Below are 14,911 nucleotides of genomic sequence, written 5' to 3' on the forward strand. Positions count from 1 at the left end.
CCCTCGAGTCTTCCCGCGACAGTGCCGCCTGCACCGGGAGGGCGCATTGCAACCATCGTGGTCTGTAGGTGATCCGATGCGCACTTGAGCCGAATCCGTGGCTTACCTGGGTCAAGGGAACGTATTGGCTTTACATTTTTGAACTTTTCTTTATCTTGATGTCTTAGAAGTCTCTTTACCAAGGATAAAGGTGCAGCCGGAGTCTCAACTAAAGCAGGTGCGTGTTGGGTTGAAAGGCTACATAGTGTACCTTTTCCAAATTTGCAAATCGACATAATCGACTCTGAAGCTTTTGCAAAAGACCACGATAGGAGAAAGGACAGTTGTTTGGCAATTGAAACGTGATGCTGGGGGATATGAAGGGCTAAGTTCTAAAGAGTGAAAAAAGAAGTATAAATTATACAGCATATTCTAAAAGGGTTGAGAGATCTAGAGGTATACATATTCAAGTTACTGAAAGTGGCAGGGTAGATGATTATACTGGCACAGTGAATGTGAACAAGGAGATCATGATAAACCTTTTTGAACCAGTTGAATGAGGTTCAGCCACAGTTGGGCTCACAAGAGACTGCAGAAGTTAGAAATCAAAACAAAGAAACCATCTTCAACTACTGCACAGAGTCTTGCCATCTTCAGAAGTTTTCTGATGACTCTGCCATAGTTGGATGCATCAGCAAGGGAGATGAGGCTGAGTACAGGGCTACGGTGGGAAACTTTGTCACATGGTGTGAGCAGAATTATCTGCAGCTTAATGTGAAAAAGACTAAGGAACTGGTGGTGGACCTGAGGAGGGCTAAGGCACCGGTGACCCCTGTTTCCATCCAAGGGGTCAGTGTGGACATGGTGGAGGATTACAAATACCTGGGGATACAAATTGACAATAAACTGGACTGGTCAAAGAACACTGAGGCTGTCTACAAGAAGGGTCAGAGCCGTCTCTACTTCCTGAGGAGAGTGAGGTCCTTTACCATCTGCCGGATGATGCTGAGGATGTTCTACGAGTCTGTGGTGGCCAGTGCTATCATGTTTGCTGTTGTGTGCTGGGGCAGCAGGCTGAGGGTAGCAGACACCAACAGAATCAACAAACTCATTCGTAAGGCCAGTGATGTTGTGCGGGTGGAACTGGACTCTCTGACGGTGGTGTCTGAAAAGAGGCTGCTGTCCAAGTTGCTTGCCATCTTGGACAATGTCTCCCATCCACTCCATAATGTACTGGTTAGGCACAGGAGTACATTCAGCCAGAGACTCATTCCACCGAGATGCAGCACTGAGCGTCATAGGAAGTCATTCCTGCCTGTGGCCATCCAACTTCACAACTCCTCCCTTGGAGTGTCAGACACCCTGAGCCAATAGGCTGGTCGTGAACTAATTTCTACTTGGCATTATTTACTTATTATTATTTAATTATTTAGGTTTTTATATTGCTATATTTCTACACCATTCTTGGTGCGACTGTAACAAAACCCAATTTCCCTTGGGATCATTAAAGTATGTCTGTCTGTTTGTCTTCAGGAAGAACGTAGTGAGTTGAGCAGCATCTTTGGGGCCTGGGAAGAGAGGAATTGTTGATGCTTCAGTTTGAAGCCCTGCATATGTCACTGCACTCTCCAAGAAGGGAGAGGAGAGGCAGAAGGAAGGAAATTATAGGCCAGTTAATCTGACATCAATGATTGGGAAGATGTTGCAGTCAGCTGTTAAGGATGAGGTCTCAGGATGCTTGGAAGCACATGATAAAATAAGCCATAGTCAACATGGATTCCTCAAGAAAAATTCTTGCCTGATAAATCTGTTGGAATTCTTTGAAGAAATAACCGGCATGCTAGACAAAGGAGATTTGGTTGATGTTGTCTGCTTGGATTTTCAGAAGCCCTTTGATAACGTGCCACACAAGAGGCTGCTTAGCAAGCTATGAGCTCATGGTATTACAGGAAAGATTCTAGCATGGATAAAGTACTGGCTGATTGGCAGGAGGCAAAGAGTGGGAATAAAGGGAGCCGTTTCTGGTTGGCTGCCAGTGACTAGTGGTGTTCCACAGACATCTGTGTTGGGACCAATCCTTTTTACATGATATGTCAATGACTTGGATGATACAATTGATGGTTATGTTGCCAAATTTGCAGACGACATGAAGATAGGTGGAGGGACAGGTTGTGTTGAAGAAGCAGAGAGACTGCAGAAGGACTTAGACAGATGAGGAGAATGGACAAAGAAGTGGCAGATGGGATACGGTGTTAGGAAGTGTATAGCCATGCACTTTGGTAGAACAATTAAAAAGGATTGACTATTAAATGGAGGGAAAGTACAAGAAACTGAAGTGCAAGGGCACTTGAGCAGGATTCCCTAAAGGTTCATCTGCAGGTTGAGTCTGGTGAGGAAGGCAAGTACAATGTTAGCATTCATTTCAATAGGATATAAAAGCGAGGATATAATGTTGAGACTATAAAGCATTGCTGAGGCCTCACTTGGAGTATTGTGAGCAGTTATAGGCCCCTTATCCTGGAAAGGATGTGCTGAAACATCTTGGAGAGGGTTCAAAGGAGGTTCACAAAAATGATTCCAGGATTGAATAGCTTGTCATACGAAGAACATTTGATGGCACTGGGCCTGTATTCACTAGAATTCGGAAGAATGAGGGGTGACCTCATTGAAACCTAATGAATGGTGAAAGGCATTCTGAGGCTGTGTCCTTTTAGAATAAAGATTAGGAAGAATCTCTGTAATCAGAGAGTGATGAATCTGTGGAATTTGTTGCCACAGGCAGCTGAGGAGGCCAAGTCTTTATGCATATTTAAGGCAGGGGTTGATAGGTTCTTGATTGGTCAGGGCATGAAGGGATCCAAGGTGGGGGGAAGCAGGAGATTGGGGCTGAGAGGAAAAGTAGATCTGCCATGATGAAATGGCCTAATTTTTGCTCCTGTATCTGATGGTCTTATGATCACAACTGAGAGTAGAGAGGCTATTATAAAGAGGAGAAAAGGAGCAGAGTGAAAGGAGTCTGAGGTGATTGGTCGAGTGAGGAGTGGTGTAATATGACAGGCAGTTGTGCCAGGTAGAGGAGGGGAATATGAAGATTGGAAACATCTGCTGGAGGGAGGCAAGCAGCAACACCAAGGCTGGAATGCTGGATAAGTAAAGGAGGTGAGAATAGAAACCATATGGGGAGAGGTGAATACTAGTTAGAACCAGATGTGGGTTGGGGAAGCTGTAGGTGAACTGTGTGTCTGTCCTGGGTGGATCAAACTAGAAAGGGGGCAGGGGTAAACCTGAACAAAGGTGGGGGGGGGGGAAGGATGGGACATACAGGGAAAGGGAACAAAATGGAAGGATTGGAATGAGGATGAAAGGGGAAAATGGGTTACCGAAAATTGCCAATTAAATAAATAAATAAATAAATAAAATGAGCAAGCAGGAATGAACCCAATTTTAGAAGTAAAATTTTTACTAAATCAGTTAACTAGTGGGCATACGGTAGGGGAGGTTTTGACTATGAGCAGATTTTAAGTAATGGGCAGGCACATCAGACCTGCAGGTTGCTTGACAACCTGAACAGGTGGCTTTGTTCATTTTAATAGCCAGGTTTTATTATTACAGGCCAGGGTAGAACAGGCAGAAAATAGAGTTTTAGAACTTAAATTCACAAACTGAAAGGGCATAAAGACTAACTCAGGTGGTCTTAAATCTACCCTTGTAAATTTGCACGCCGAAATATAGTATTTCCATTTTGATTTCGCCCCACGATTCAGCTTTACATAACTATTGCTTCATTCATTTTTTCCAGCTTTAATGCCGGTTCTTTGTAGCTTGACAGATTCAAATTTACATTAAAGAATCTTTGACTTCCTGCAATTACTTGTTAAATTTTTAAAGATTTGGGGAAAATGTGCAGACAATCTGTGAGTTTAGTTAACTACACATTTAAAACATGAAATTGTCATTAAAACCAGATCCTGATAAAATGTATTTTTCTGAAACAACGTTCATTAGCTGTTGCTGGATGTTTACAACTAAGGATTCCAAAGTGGTCTGGGTAGGAAATAATTGCAAACTTTACTGCAATTCTTTAAAGTAAGCTGAAAGGAAAACAATGGCAGGGTGCCAGTTGTAAATATGTGTTCTGTTTTGTTTGTATGTGTGCTTTAACTCTAGAAAAGTTCCTTAGTTTCAGCAGCCAAGATTCATGATAGAATTATACCTGAAATTAGCTAAAGAGGGAGTCAATAACTGGGGTCTCCTTCAGGAGAAAAAAGTGAAGTGAGGAATGTCCAAAAAGAAAGCATTGCAGTTGCTGCAAACCTGAAATGAAAACAGAAAATACTCAGCAAATGAGAGAGCGTCCATCTATGGAGAGAAAGATTATCACCCTGAAAAGTTAATACACTCTGTGCCCACTTTATTAAGTACTTCCTAATAAAGAGGCTACTGCATGTATCTTCATGGCCTTCTGCTGTAGTCCGTCTACAAGGTTCAATATGTTGCATGTTTAGAGATGCCCTTCTACACATCACTTTTGTAATGGTTTGAGTTACTGTTGCCTTCCTGTCAGCTTGAGCCAATCTGGTCATTCGCCTCTTGTGAAGAGGCGGTTTCGCCCGTAGAACTGCTTCTCGCTGGGTGCTTTTTGTTTTATTTTGCACTATTTTCTGTAAACTCCAGAGACTGTTGTGTGTGAAAATCCCAGGAAAATCAGCGGTTGAGAGATACCCAATCATTCTATGGTCAAAGTCACTTGGATCATAGTTGTTCAATATTCCGATGTTCGGTCTGAACACCAACTGAACCTCTTGATCACTTTTGCATTGAGTTGGTGCTGCATGATTAGCTGATTAAATGTTTGCATGAGCAAGCAGGCAAACCTAATGAAGAAGCCACTGAGTGTATTTTCTACAGATGCTGCTTAACCTGTTCGGTATTTCCAGAATTCCCCGTTCCTAAGCAAAAACTTCAGTTTGGTCAGCAAGAAAAAAAAGAGAAGCTATCTTAAAACCCGAGAGTCAACAACAGTGCAAGCTGCTCAGATTCTGACACCACGCAGTTTTGCGGTTAGTATGGAGGCTGCAGAATTGTCAGCCTGGTTGCAAATGGTAAAGCAGGGAAAAAGATCCCCAAAAAGAGAGAAAAAGTACAGAAACATAGGATTGTAGAAACTTAATACAAAAAAAAACCCTTGGTTTATGTTGTTCTGTGCTATCGTTAGAAATGGCTCCCAAAGTGTGAAGAACAGTATAAACATCAAAATGGTGCCACATGGGTTTCTCAAGTACAAAACTTCTCTTAGAAGGTAACGGCACAAATCCATGTGAAGGGATAACGTTGAAAACTTATGATGCAGATGATGCTGCTTATAACTTAATGTTCTGCTGAGGGGAGACTTGATGACTGATCATACATCTCCCACAGTGGACAATGTGAATAAAGAATGGGAAATGACAACAACTGAAGTGGGAGGGAGAACAGCCAGAGTCAAGGTACATATTGGTACCAACGACATAGTTAGGAAAAGGGAGGAGGTCCTGAAAACAGACTACTGGGAGTTAGGAAGGAATTTGAGAAGCAGGACCACAAAGGTAGTACAAAGGAAGGAATTTGAGAAGCAGGACCACAAAGGTAGTACAAAGGCTTACTGCCTGTGCAGAGTTACAGTGAGTATAGGAATAGAATGAGCTGGAGGATAAATGTGTGGCTGATGGATTGGAGCAGGGGGCAGGGATTCAGATTTCTGGATCATTGGGACCTCTTTTGGGGCAGGAGTGACCTGTACAAAAAGGTTGGGTTGCACTTGAATCCCAGGGGGACAAATATCCTGGCGGGGAAGTTTGCTAAGTCTACGGGGGAGAGTTTAAAGTAGAACTGCTGGGGGCTGGGAACCAAACTGAAGCGATGGAGGAAAGGGCAGTTGGCTCCCAAATAGAGAAAGCTTGGAGACAGCACGAGAGGGAGGACAAGCAGATGATAGAGAAGAGACATGCTCAGACCGATGGTTTGAGATGTGTCTATTTTAATACAAGGTGTATCATGAACAAAGTGGATGAGCTTAGAGCATGGATCAGTACTTGGAGATATGATGTTGTGGCTGTTACATAGACTTGGTTGGCTCAGGGGCAGGAATGGTTACTTAGAGTGCCAGGCTTTAGATGTTTCAGAAAGGACGGGGAGGGAGGTAAAAGAGGTGGGGGCATGGCACTATTGATCAGAGATAGTGTTATAGCTGCAGAAAAAGAAGTCATGGAGGGATTGTCTACTGAGTCTCTGTGGGAGGAAGTTAAGAACAGGATGGGTTCAATAACTCTACTGGGTATTTTTTATAGACCAACCAATAGTTGCAGGGACATCTAAGAGCAGATAGGGAAGCAGTTTCTTGAAAAGTGTGATAATAACAGGGTTGTTGTGGTGGGAGATTTTAATTTCCCAAATATCAATGGGCATGTCCCTAGAGTGAGGGGTTTAGATGTGGTGGAGTTTGTTAGGTGTGTTCAGAAAGGTTTCTTGACACAATTATGTAGATAAACCTACAAGAGGGAGAGGCTGTACTTGATCTGCTATTGGGAAATGAACCTGGTCAGGTGTCAGATCTCCCAGTGGGAGAGTATTTTGGAGATAGTGATCATAACTCTATCTCCTTTACTATAGCTTTGGAAAGAGATAGGAACAGACAAGTTGGGAAAGCCTTTAATTAGAGTAAGGGGAAATATCAGGCTATCAGGCAAGAACTTGGAAGCATAAATTGGAAATGGATGTTCTTAGGGAAATGTATGGAAGAAATGTGGCAAATGTTCAGGGGATACTTGCATGGAGTTCTGCATAGGTACGTTCCGATGAGACCGGGAAAGGATGGTAGGGTACAGAAACCGTGGTGTACAAAGGCTATTGTAAATCTAGTCAAGAAGAAAAGAAGAGCTTACAAAAGGTTCAAAAAAACTAGGCAATGATAGAGATCTAGAAGATCATAAAGCTAACAGGAAGGAGTTTGAGAATGAAATTAGAAGAGCCGGAAGGGGCTATGAGAAGGCCTTGGCAGACAGGATTAAGGAAATCCCAAGGCATTTTATAAGTATGTGATCAGCAAGAGGATAAGACGTGAGAGTAATATGAACAATCAAGTGTGACAGTGGAAAGGTGTATATGGAACTGGAGGAGATAACAGAGGTATTTAATGAATACTTTGCCTCAGTATTCATTTTGGAAAAGGATCTTGGCTATTGTAGGGATGACTTACAGCAGACTGAAAAGCTTGAGCATGCAGATATTAAGGAAGAGGATGTGCTGGAGCTTTTGGAAAGCATCAAGTTGGATAAGTCACCAGGACTGGACGAGATGTACCCCAGGCTACTGTGGGAGGCAAGGGTGGAGATTGTTGAGCTCTGGAGATGATCTTTGAGGTTCCGGAGGATTGGAAGGTTGCAGATGTTGTTCCCTTTTTCAAGAAAGGGAGTAGAGATAGCCCAGGAAATTATAGATCAGTGAGTCTTACTTCAGTGGTTGGTAAGTTGATGGAGAAGATCCTGAGAGGCAGGATTTATAAACATTTGGAGAGGCATAATATGATTAGGAATAGTCAGCATGGCTTTTCAAAGGCTGGTCGTGCCTTACGATCATGATTGAATTTTTTGAGGATGTGACTAAACATGTTGATGAAGGTAAAACAGTAGATGTAGTGTATATGGATTTCAGCAAGGCATTTGATAAGGTACCCCATGCAAGGCTTATTGGGAAAGTAAGGAGGCTTGGGATCCAAGGGGACATTGCTTTATGGAACCAGAACAGGCTTGCCCACAGATGGCAAAGAGTGGTTGCAGACAGGTCATATTCTGCATGGAGGTCAGTGACCAGTGGAGTGCCTCAGGAATCTGTTCAGAGATCCCTACTCTTCATGACTTTTATAAATGACCTGGATGAGGAAGTGGAGGGATTGGTAAGTAAATTTGCTGATGACTCAAAGGTTGGGGGTGTTGTGGATAGTGTGGAGGGGTGTCAAAGGTTACAGAGGGACATTGATAGGATGCAAAACTGGGCTGAGAATTGGCAGATAGAGTTCAACCCAGATAAGTGTGAAGTAGTTCATTTTGGTAGGTCAAATATGATGGCAGGATATCGTATTAACGGTAAGACTCCTAGCAGTGTTGAGGATCAGAGGGATCTTAGGGTTCGAGTCCATAGGACACTCAAAGCTGCAATGCAGGTTGACTCTGTGGTTAAGAAGGCGTACCTTGCATTGGGCTTCATCAATCATGGGAATGTGTTTAGGAGTCGAGAGGTAATGTTGCAACTATATAGGACTCTGGTCAGACCCCACTTGGAGTATTGTGCTTAGTACTGGTTGCCTCACTATAGGAAGGATGTGAAAACCATAGAAAAGGTGCAGAGGAGGTTTACGAGGATATTGCCTGGATTGGGAGCTTGCCTTATGAGAATAGGCTTGAGTGAGCTCAGCCTTTTCTTCTTGGAGCAATGGAGGATGAGAGGTGACCTGGTGCATTGATTGTGTGGATAGTCAGAGGCTTTTTCTCATGTCTGAAATGGCTAGCATGAGAGGGCACAGTTTCAAGGTGCTTGGAGAAAAATTGGAAGAAGTTTGGCCTGTCCCCTAAGACCCTCACTAATTTTTATAGGTGCACCGTAGAAAGCATTCTTCTAGGGTGCATCACAACCTGGTATGGAAGTTGTCTTGTCCAAGACCGGAAGAAACTGCAGAAGATCGTGACCCTAGCCCAGAACATCACATAAATCAATCTTCCATCCTTGGACTCACTTTACACCACACACTGTTAGAGCAGAGCTGCCAGGATAATCAAGGATAAGTCCCACCCAGCCAACACACTTTTTGTCCCACTTCCCTCGGGAGAAGGTTCAGGAGCATGAAGATACGTATGGTCAGTTTTAGGAACAGCTTCTTTCCAACTGTGATAAGACTGCTGAACAGATCCTGACCCGGATCTGGGCCGTACCTTCCAAATATCTGGACCTGACTTGCACTACCGTACTTTCCCTTTTCTATTTTCTAATTATGATTTATAATTTAAACCTTTATTATATTTACTTCAGGGAGCGCGGAGCGCAGAAACAAATATCACTGTGATGATTGTACGCTCTAGCATCAATTGGTGACAATAAAGTATTTGTATTTGGAAGTGGGTACAGAGGAGATGTCAGGGGTAAGTTTTTTATGCAGAGAGTGGTGAGTGTGTGGAATGGGCTGCTGGTGACGGTGGTGGAGGTGGATTTGATGAGGTCTTTTGAGAGACTCCTGGATAGGTACATGGAGCTTAGAAAAGTAGGGGGCTATGGCTAACTCAAGGTAATTTCAAAGTTAAGGGCAAATTCGGCACAGCTTTGTGGGACGAAGGGCCTGTATTGTGCTGTAGGTTCTCTATGTTTCTAACTGGGGCTGCATCTAGAGAAAGAGTCAATCTAGTGAGCTAACTCTTGAAACTACATTCATCGCAGATCAACTGAGGAACATTTGTGTACGGCAACCATTAGAAATTGTGGATTTAAGAATTGACTTAAATCCACATCCTTAACTGAAGTGATTTGGCAATGAAACAGTGATTTGCAAGCTTGAATCTGTTTAAATGATTTATAAAAATGGTGAGAGCACTGATGAGCAATATGCCTCCTTTGAAGTTAAAATTTCTTGTCATTTGCCTTGCTATAATGAACTTAAGATTGATTTTACTGTTCACCGAAAGGACTGCAAGCATTCAGCATTGCTTAAAAACTTCTAATCTAGGTTAGTGTTGCAGTCTGGGGTGAGTTGGTGAGAATGTGGGCAGAAGAAAGTTTGATAAAATAGGATTAGTGTAGGAAACCATGAGTGAGATCATGGACATTTGTGAATTAGCTATCGTCCATATGACTGAACACAGGGAGGAGTAGCAGCTTACAGGAGACTATCTTAAATTAGTGGCATAGAATTCTTAATTGTTTGATGGTATAAAGTTCAGGCATGGTTTAACCCCCAGGCTACATTAGATAAACACTACTGTACAGCAAGGAAGAATTAACATGAATGTGAATGAGGAAAGGGAGTTTCGGACCAATTTGTGTGAAAATATTTATGAAAGTTTGCCTGAACACTCTGCATGTGAAAATACATTTGTACAAAGTGTTGGCTGCTTGTATTCAGGATCATTTACTGATGTCTTCAAAGCTGAAACTTGTTTTTGTTCTGGGAAGAAGTTGTTGCTCTACATGTACATTTTTTCAGAACATTTTGTCATGAAGCTGTGAACGTTTTGGGAGCACTTAGCAAGCGTTTGAGCTCCTGATTCATTACACAGATGAAGATTTCAAAAATGTACAGTAGTAAAACAAATGTCTTTAATTCTTTTTTAAAAAAATTAAGCCTGTTCCCTTAATCTTAGAATTTTGAACTAAAGGCTAGGGATTGAAGTTTTAATTACAGACATTACAGACTTTCTTTATACCAATGGTGTTATTGACTAGTGAAAAGGTAGTAATATGGTGTGGTCTTGAAGCTGTAAGTAAGTATCTAGCTTAAAATCGACAGAACTTTCTTTGTAAAAAGTTTTAATTTCGCTATACTAAAAATGCATTTTTCATGCAACGTAAATTAAAATTAATTTTTAAAATATTCTATTAATTCAAGCATTCCTTAAAACATGGTTTAATTCTAAAATCCAGGTTTTTAGATTGACTCCTACACCCAGACTTTTTGTTAAGTAAGAAAGAAGCACAAACTTGATTTGGGGGAGATAAAAGTATTTTAATCAAATGGACGGTTTAAATTAAAGAATTTAAGAAGAGTTTATTTCCAATTCAAAGTATTTCTTTTATTTTTAAGGACATCTCTTTAAAAGGTTTTGTTTCATTCAGACGGGCACAGAAGCTGTGTAAAGTCTAATCCCCTTTTTGATTCTTTCAGTATAACAATATTGAAGATGAAAGAGTTCATGTGCAAGTCCCCAATGGTGTCAGAGGTCATGCAACTGTTTCTAATTCTAGATATGTGATTCCCTTAACACTTAGCAGTTGGGAATTTTAAATTGGTATTTCTGGAAATAATTTGGGAACAATTAGATGTAATGACTTTTTTAATAATTTTTTTCATTGGTTAACAACAGATCTAGCTTTACAACCATCAGGCTCCCGAACAAGCATGGATATTTTCACTCACTTCAACACTGAACCGATTCCACAACTTACAGACTCATTTTCAAAGACTCTACAATTCAGGCTCTGAGTATTATTATTTTTTTATTTGTGAAACACCCTGCTTTCCTTGGCTGTGTAAGCCACGTCCAGCCAGACTTGTAAGATTGAGACAGCTCATCCCACCACAAACCCTGGATGCTGTGTAATTTGCTACCGTTACAAATTAATGCCACAAAATAACAGACTGCGTACGATTAAAGGAATTATATTTATAATACTTAACTAAAGGGTTAGTTAAGAATAACAAAAAAAATGGCCCATTCTAATTAAGCAGTCCATTGTGCACAGGTTGGAGCTCATCTTGGACTTCTCTGTCACCACGCGCTGGGCCCTCGGTCAGCGTGAAAGCCCACACCACTTTCTGAACATCACTCGCAATCCATCTGGAACAAACAGGTGTCCCACCAGATCGTACGCCATGACCGGTTCTCCCCAGCATCTTCTCTCTTCATCTCCTCTCAAATTAAAGTCCAAGACCATCCTTATTGTCCTTCGCCAAGAAAACCTCCCACTAATTGGATGGCACATGCTCCACATCATCCGTCATCTTCAACGGTAACCCAAATAGGCTGAAGGCAGAACAGACTGCTCTTATAGAGCTGCTAAATGAACGCCTTCAGCATAACAATAAAAATGTGAACCAGGGCATTTCATTTACACAATTCGTCGCTTTTTGCATGGTGGTTGTTTGTCACCTTTGTTTATGTATAGTTTTCATAAATTCGATTGTATTTCTTTATTTTCCTGTAAATGCCAGCAAGAAAATGAATCTCGGGGTGGGACGTATACTGTATTGAGGCATATACTATATACACTTTGATAATAAATTTAGCTTGACTTTGACAATATTAGGGGCAGTGTCGCTATATTTACACTCCCCTGGTTGAAACATTTCCAGTGTGACTCATCCTGTGGAGCAATTAACCACTTCCACTGACATCACTTTTGTTCAATGTGTTTAATTTTAAATGGATGTTTCTCCTACAAAGGCAAAGTTTGTGTTTTGGCCTTGAGCAATGAGATAATGATTTTTGTTCATTTATTTTGAATCAGGCAACACTGGTTTGAAGTAAAGGAGATATCACAAGAAATGCAGCAACTTCTTGAATGTAAGAACTGGCCTACAAACCTCAGGTGAAACACCGTGACAACTTAAACTTAAGATTTTCCTGCCAGAATTTTGGACTTGACACATTTAGGATCATTTGTTATTTTCCAGCATAAAATATGGACAGGAAAATTTATTTGGGGTGTTAGAAGATAAACTCGATTGCTGCTAAAAGGTTTAGCTGTATATTAAAGACTGGGAAGAAGGAATGAGCTTGATAAAAGCCGCCAATCCAGTAATGAGACTGGGAAAATGGAGAAAGGCTTTGTACATCAGAACATACTGGAACGTTCTGGGATTTAAATAACCATAGGAAACTGTGTGAGTAGAACAATTTCAAAGGAGTCATGGAAATACTGAATTAGATGGTTATATTTTTCCAGTTACTGGATAAGAATAAGTGGTAATTTCAATCATGCATTGTCCATCACAAATGGAGAAATCCTACTGCCGATGGGATGGTTTCCAAAACTGCTGTTGAATTATATAATCTGATTGGGAGGTAACTCAGAGAGGAAAATGGACAATTAACATCAATTCTTCAACATCTCATTCAACTCACAATGCTAAGTCCCCTTTTCTTCCTCATTAAATGCAGGGGTACAAATTTTCATTAATTCTTAAGCTCGTGGTATCTTGTAGCACACTCTCCCGACCCGCTGTACGGTGGTTTAATTAGGAGTGTTCATACTGAAAGTCTGACTCTGACATGGACTCGAGCAGTGTCCAATTCAAGGTAATACACAACAGCAACAGAAAATTTCTTGCAACACCCTGACCTTGCTCACAATCTGCAGATTTGACTGTCAGTGCCCTTGTGTAAGGCAGGGTGGATTAAAGCACACCTGGAAGAGAGGAAACAGTGCAGACAACATCGGGACTGGGCCGTATAGGGTAAGGGTGGAAAATGTTGTGTGCCCCGTGATGCACTATCAATAACTCTTCGAGACGTGAGGCGAAATATAGGCTTTTATTGGCTGGAAGAAAGAACAAGCAGCAATTGACCACCACACTACATCCTGGAGACTGAGACAGGGCTCAGGCTCCAATCGCCTTTATACCGGGGTCTGTGGGAGGAGCCACGGTCTGTGGGAGGAGCCACAGTCAGTGGGAGGAGCCACAGGAGCAGTCAGCGGGGGGGCGTGTCCAGACAGGTATATGTAGTTCATCACACCCCGTCACAAGAAACCTGGACAAAGCAAAATCAGAAGTGCCATATAGTAAGTAACCTTACAGGATGGAGCTCAAATAGACATTCAGCTTTTCTGTCATTCAGTAAGATGAATACTGATCTTCTTCCTCTGTCAAATGGGAATTCCTCTGTCTCAAATGCTCATTCAGCTTCTCTGTCATTCAATAAGAACAATACTGATCTTGTGCCACTTTTCTGTAGAATCCCTGGATTCCATATATATACTACTAAAACTCTCATGCTCTGTCTGTCTGTTTGTGACCTCCACTTAGCGCTAACGGTGCTTTACAGTGGCACTTTCTTTGGGTAAATCGACTTCAAATGCACTAACTTACAGAATGCAGGCAAAGTTCAGGGTTATATATTTGTAAAAAAATTGCTCATTCGCAAAAATCAACAGCCCCACTTACACCCGAGAGCCGATCCACCATCGTGGAAATTGGGACGCGACACCACGATGCATGCACACGGCCAGCCTCAGTAGCGACACCAACTGGAGCAAAAGGGCAGGGCAGCCTCTATTTTGAGCGGTCACATGCCACCATCAGCATGTGCAGGATTGGGACAGATCTAACTGCAACCCATCAATAAGAGATCATTAAATCTTATTGTAATGACATACTTCTCTTTCAATATTTTTATTATTTTCTGCATAAAGGAATACAGAGTACAAGAAGATATAAGTCAAAAACAGTACCAAATATACTGTATTAAAAATACAGTTACAATCACTAAACCCTGTATTCGTAAATTAAATTGTAATATTGAAATATAAAAAAATTGGTATACAGAAAATAAAATCTAAACCCACTACCCAAATCAGAGCTGTTAGGTAAAGCAAGAAAAAAGGGGGGGGAAATTCTTATTATATAATAAAATATATTATTAGCCACTATCTGTACTTTTACAACAAATCAAAGGTTTTGAAAATAACTCAAAAATGGTCCCCACAATGTATAAAAGTCTTGACTAGATTCAAAAACTGAACAGCGGATCTTCTCTAAATTTAAGCATGACATAACATCCTGTAACCCGCAATGATGTACTTTGAGACACCCATAAAACCCGTTGCTGCGGTCAAAAGACTGGTGACTATATCACGTACATTTAGGAGAGCGCCAACCACATCATCAAGAATAATCAGCATCCTTTGGTATTACTGCTTCATATCTTCTATCCAGCATTAAAAAAAATGTGGTCAGCCTAATTATGCCGCCTGGAAAGAGAAGGGGGACATTATGGTTAAAAGATGACGCCAAACGTCGTAGGGAAGCGGCAAGGAGAGGGAGACAACATGAATCGGATGAGGCCAGGGCCGCACAACTCCAGTATCAAAGAGTCAGGACAAAAAAAAATGAGAGAAGAGAAGGCATGCACGTCTCCAGAATGACCACAACAGGCACAGAAGGACGAGAGAGGAAGAGACAAAGAAGCTTAGA

The 14,911-nt window shown here is 41.5% G+C and overlaps 1 long non-coding RNA gene across 1 annotated transcript in view; it reads left to right on the plus strand.

Moving 5' to 3' along the window:
• Positions 1 to 92: 92 nt before the first annotated feature.
• The window catches only part of LOC132397343 (uncharacterized), a 104,472-nt gene continuing 89,653 nt past the window's right edge, over positions 93 to 14,911 (plus strand). The window contains exons 1-2 of the long non-coding RNA XR_009513340.1: positions 93 to 217; positions 12,226 to 12,306. This is a non-coding gene — a long non-coding RNA (uncharacterized LOC132397343). The remainder of the gene's footprint in view (positions 218 to 12,225; positions 12,307 to 14,911) is intronic.

The sequence above is a fragment of the Hypanus sabinus genome, chromosome 7 (genome assembly GCF_030144855.1).
Source record: "Hypanus sabinus isolate sHypSab1 chromosome 7, sHypSab1.hap1, whole genome shotgun sequence".
Taxonomy (NCBI): Eukaryota; Metazoa; Chordata; class Chondrichthyes; order Myliobatiformes; family Dasyatidae; genus Hypanus; species Hypanus sabinus.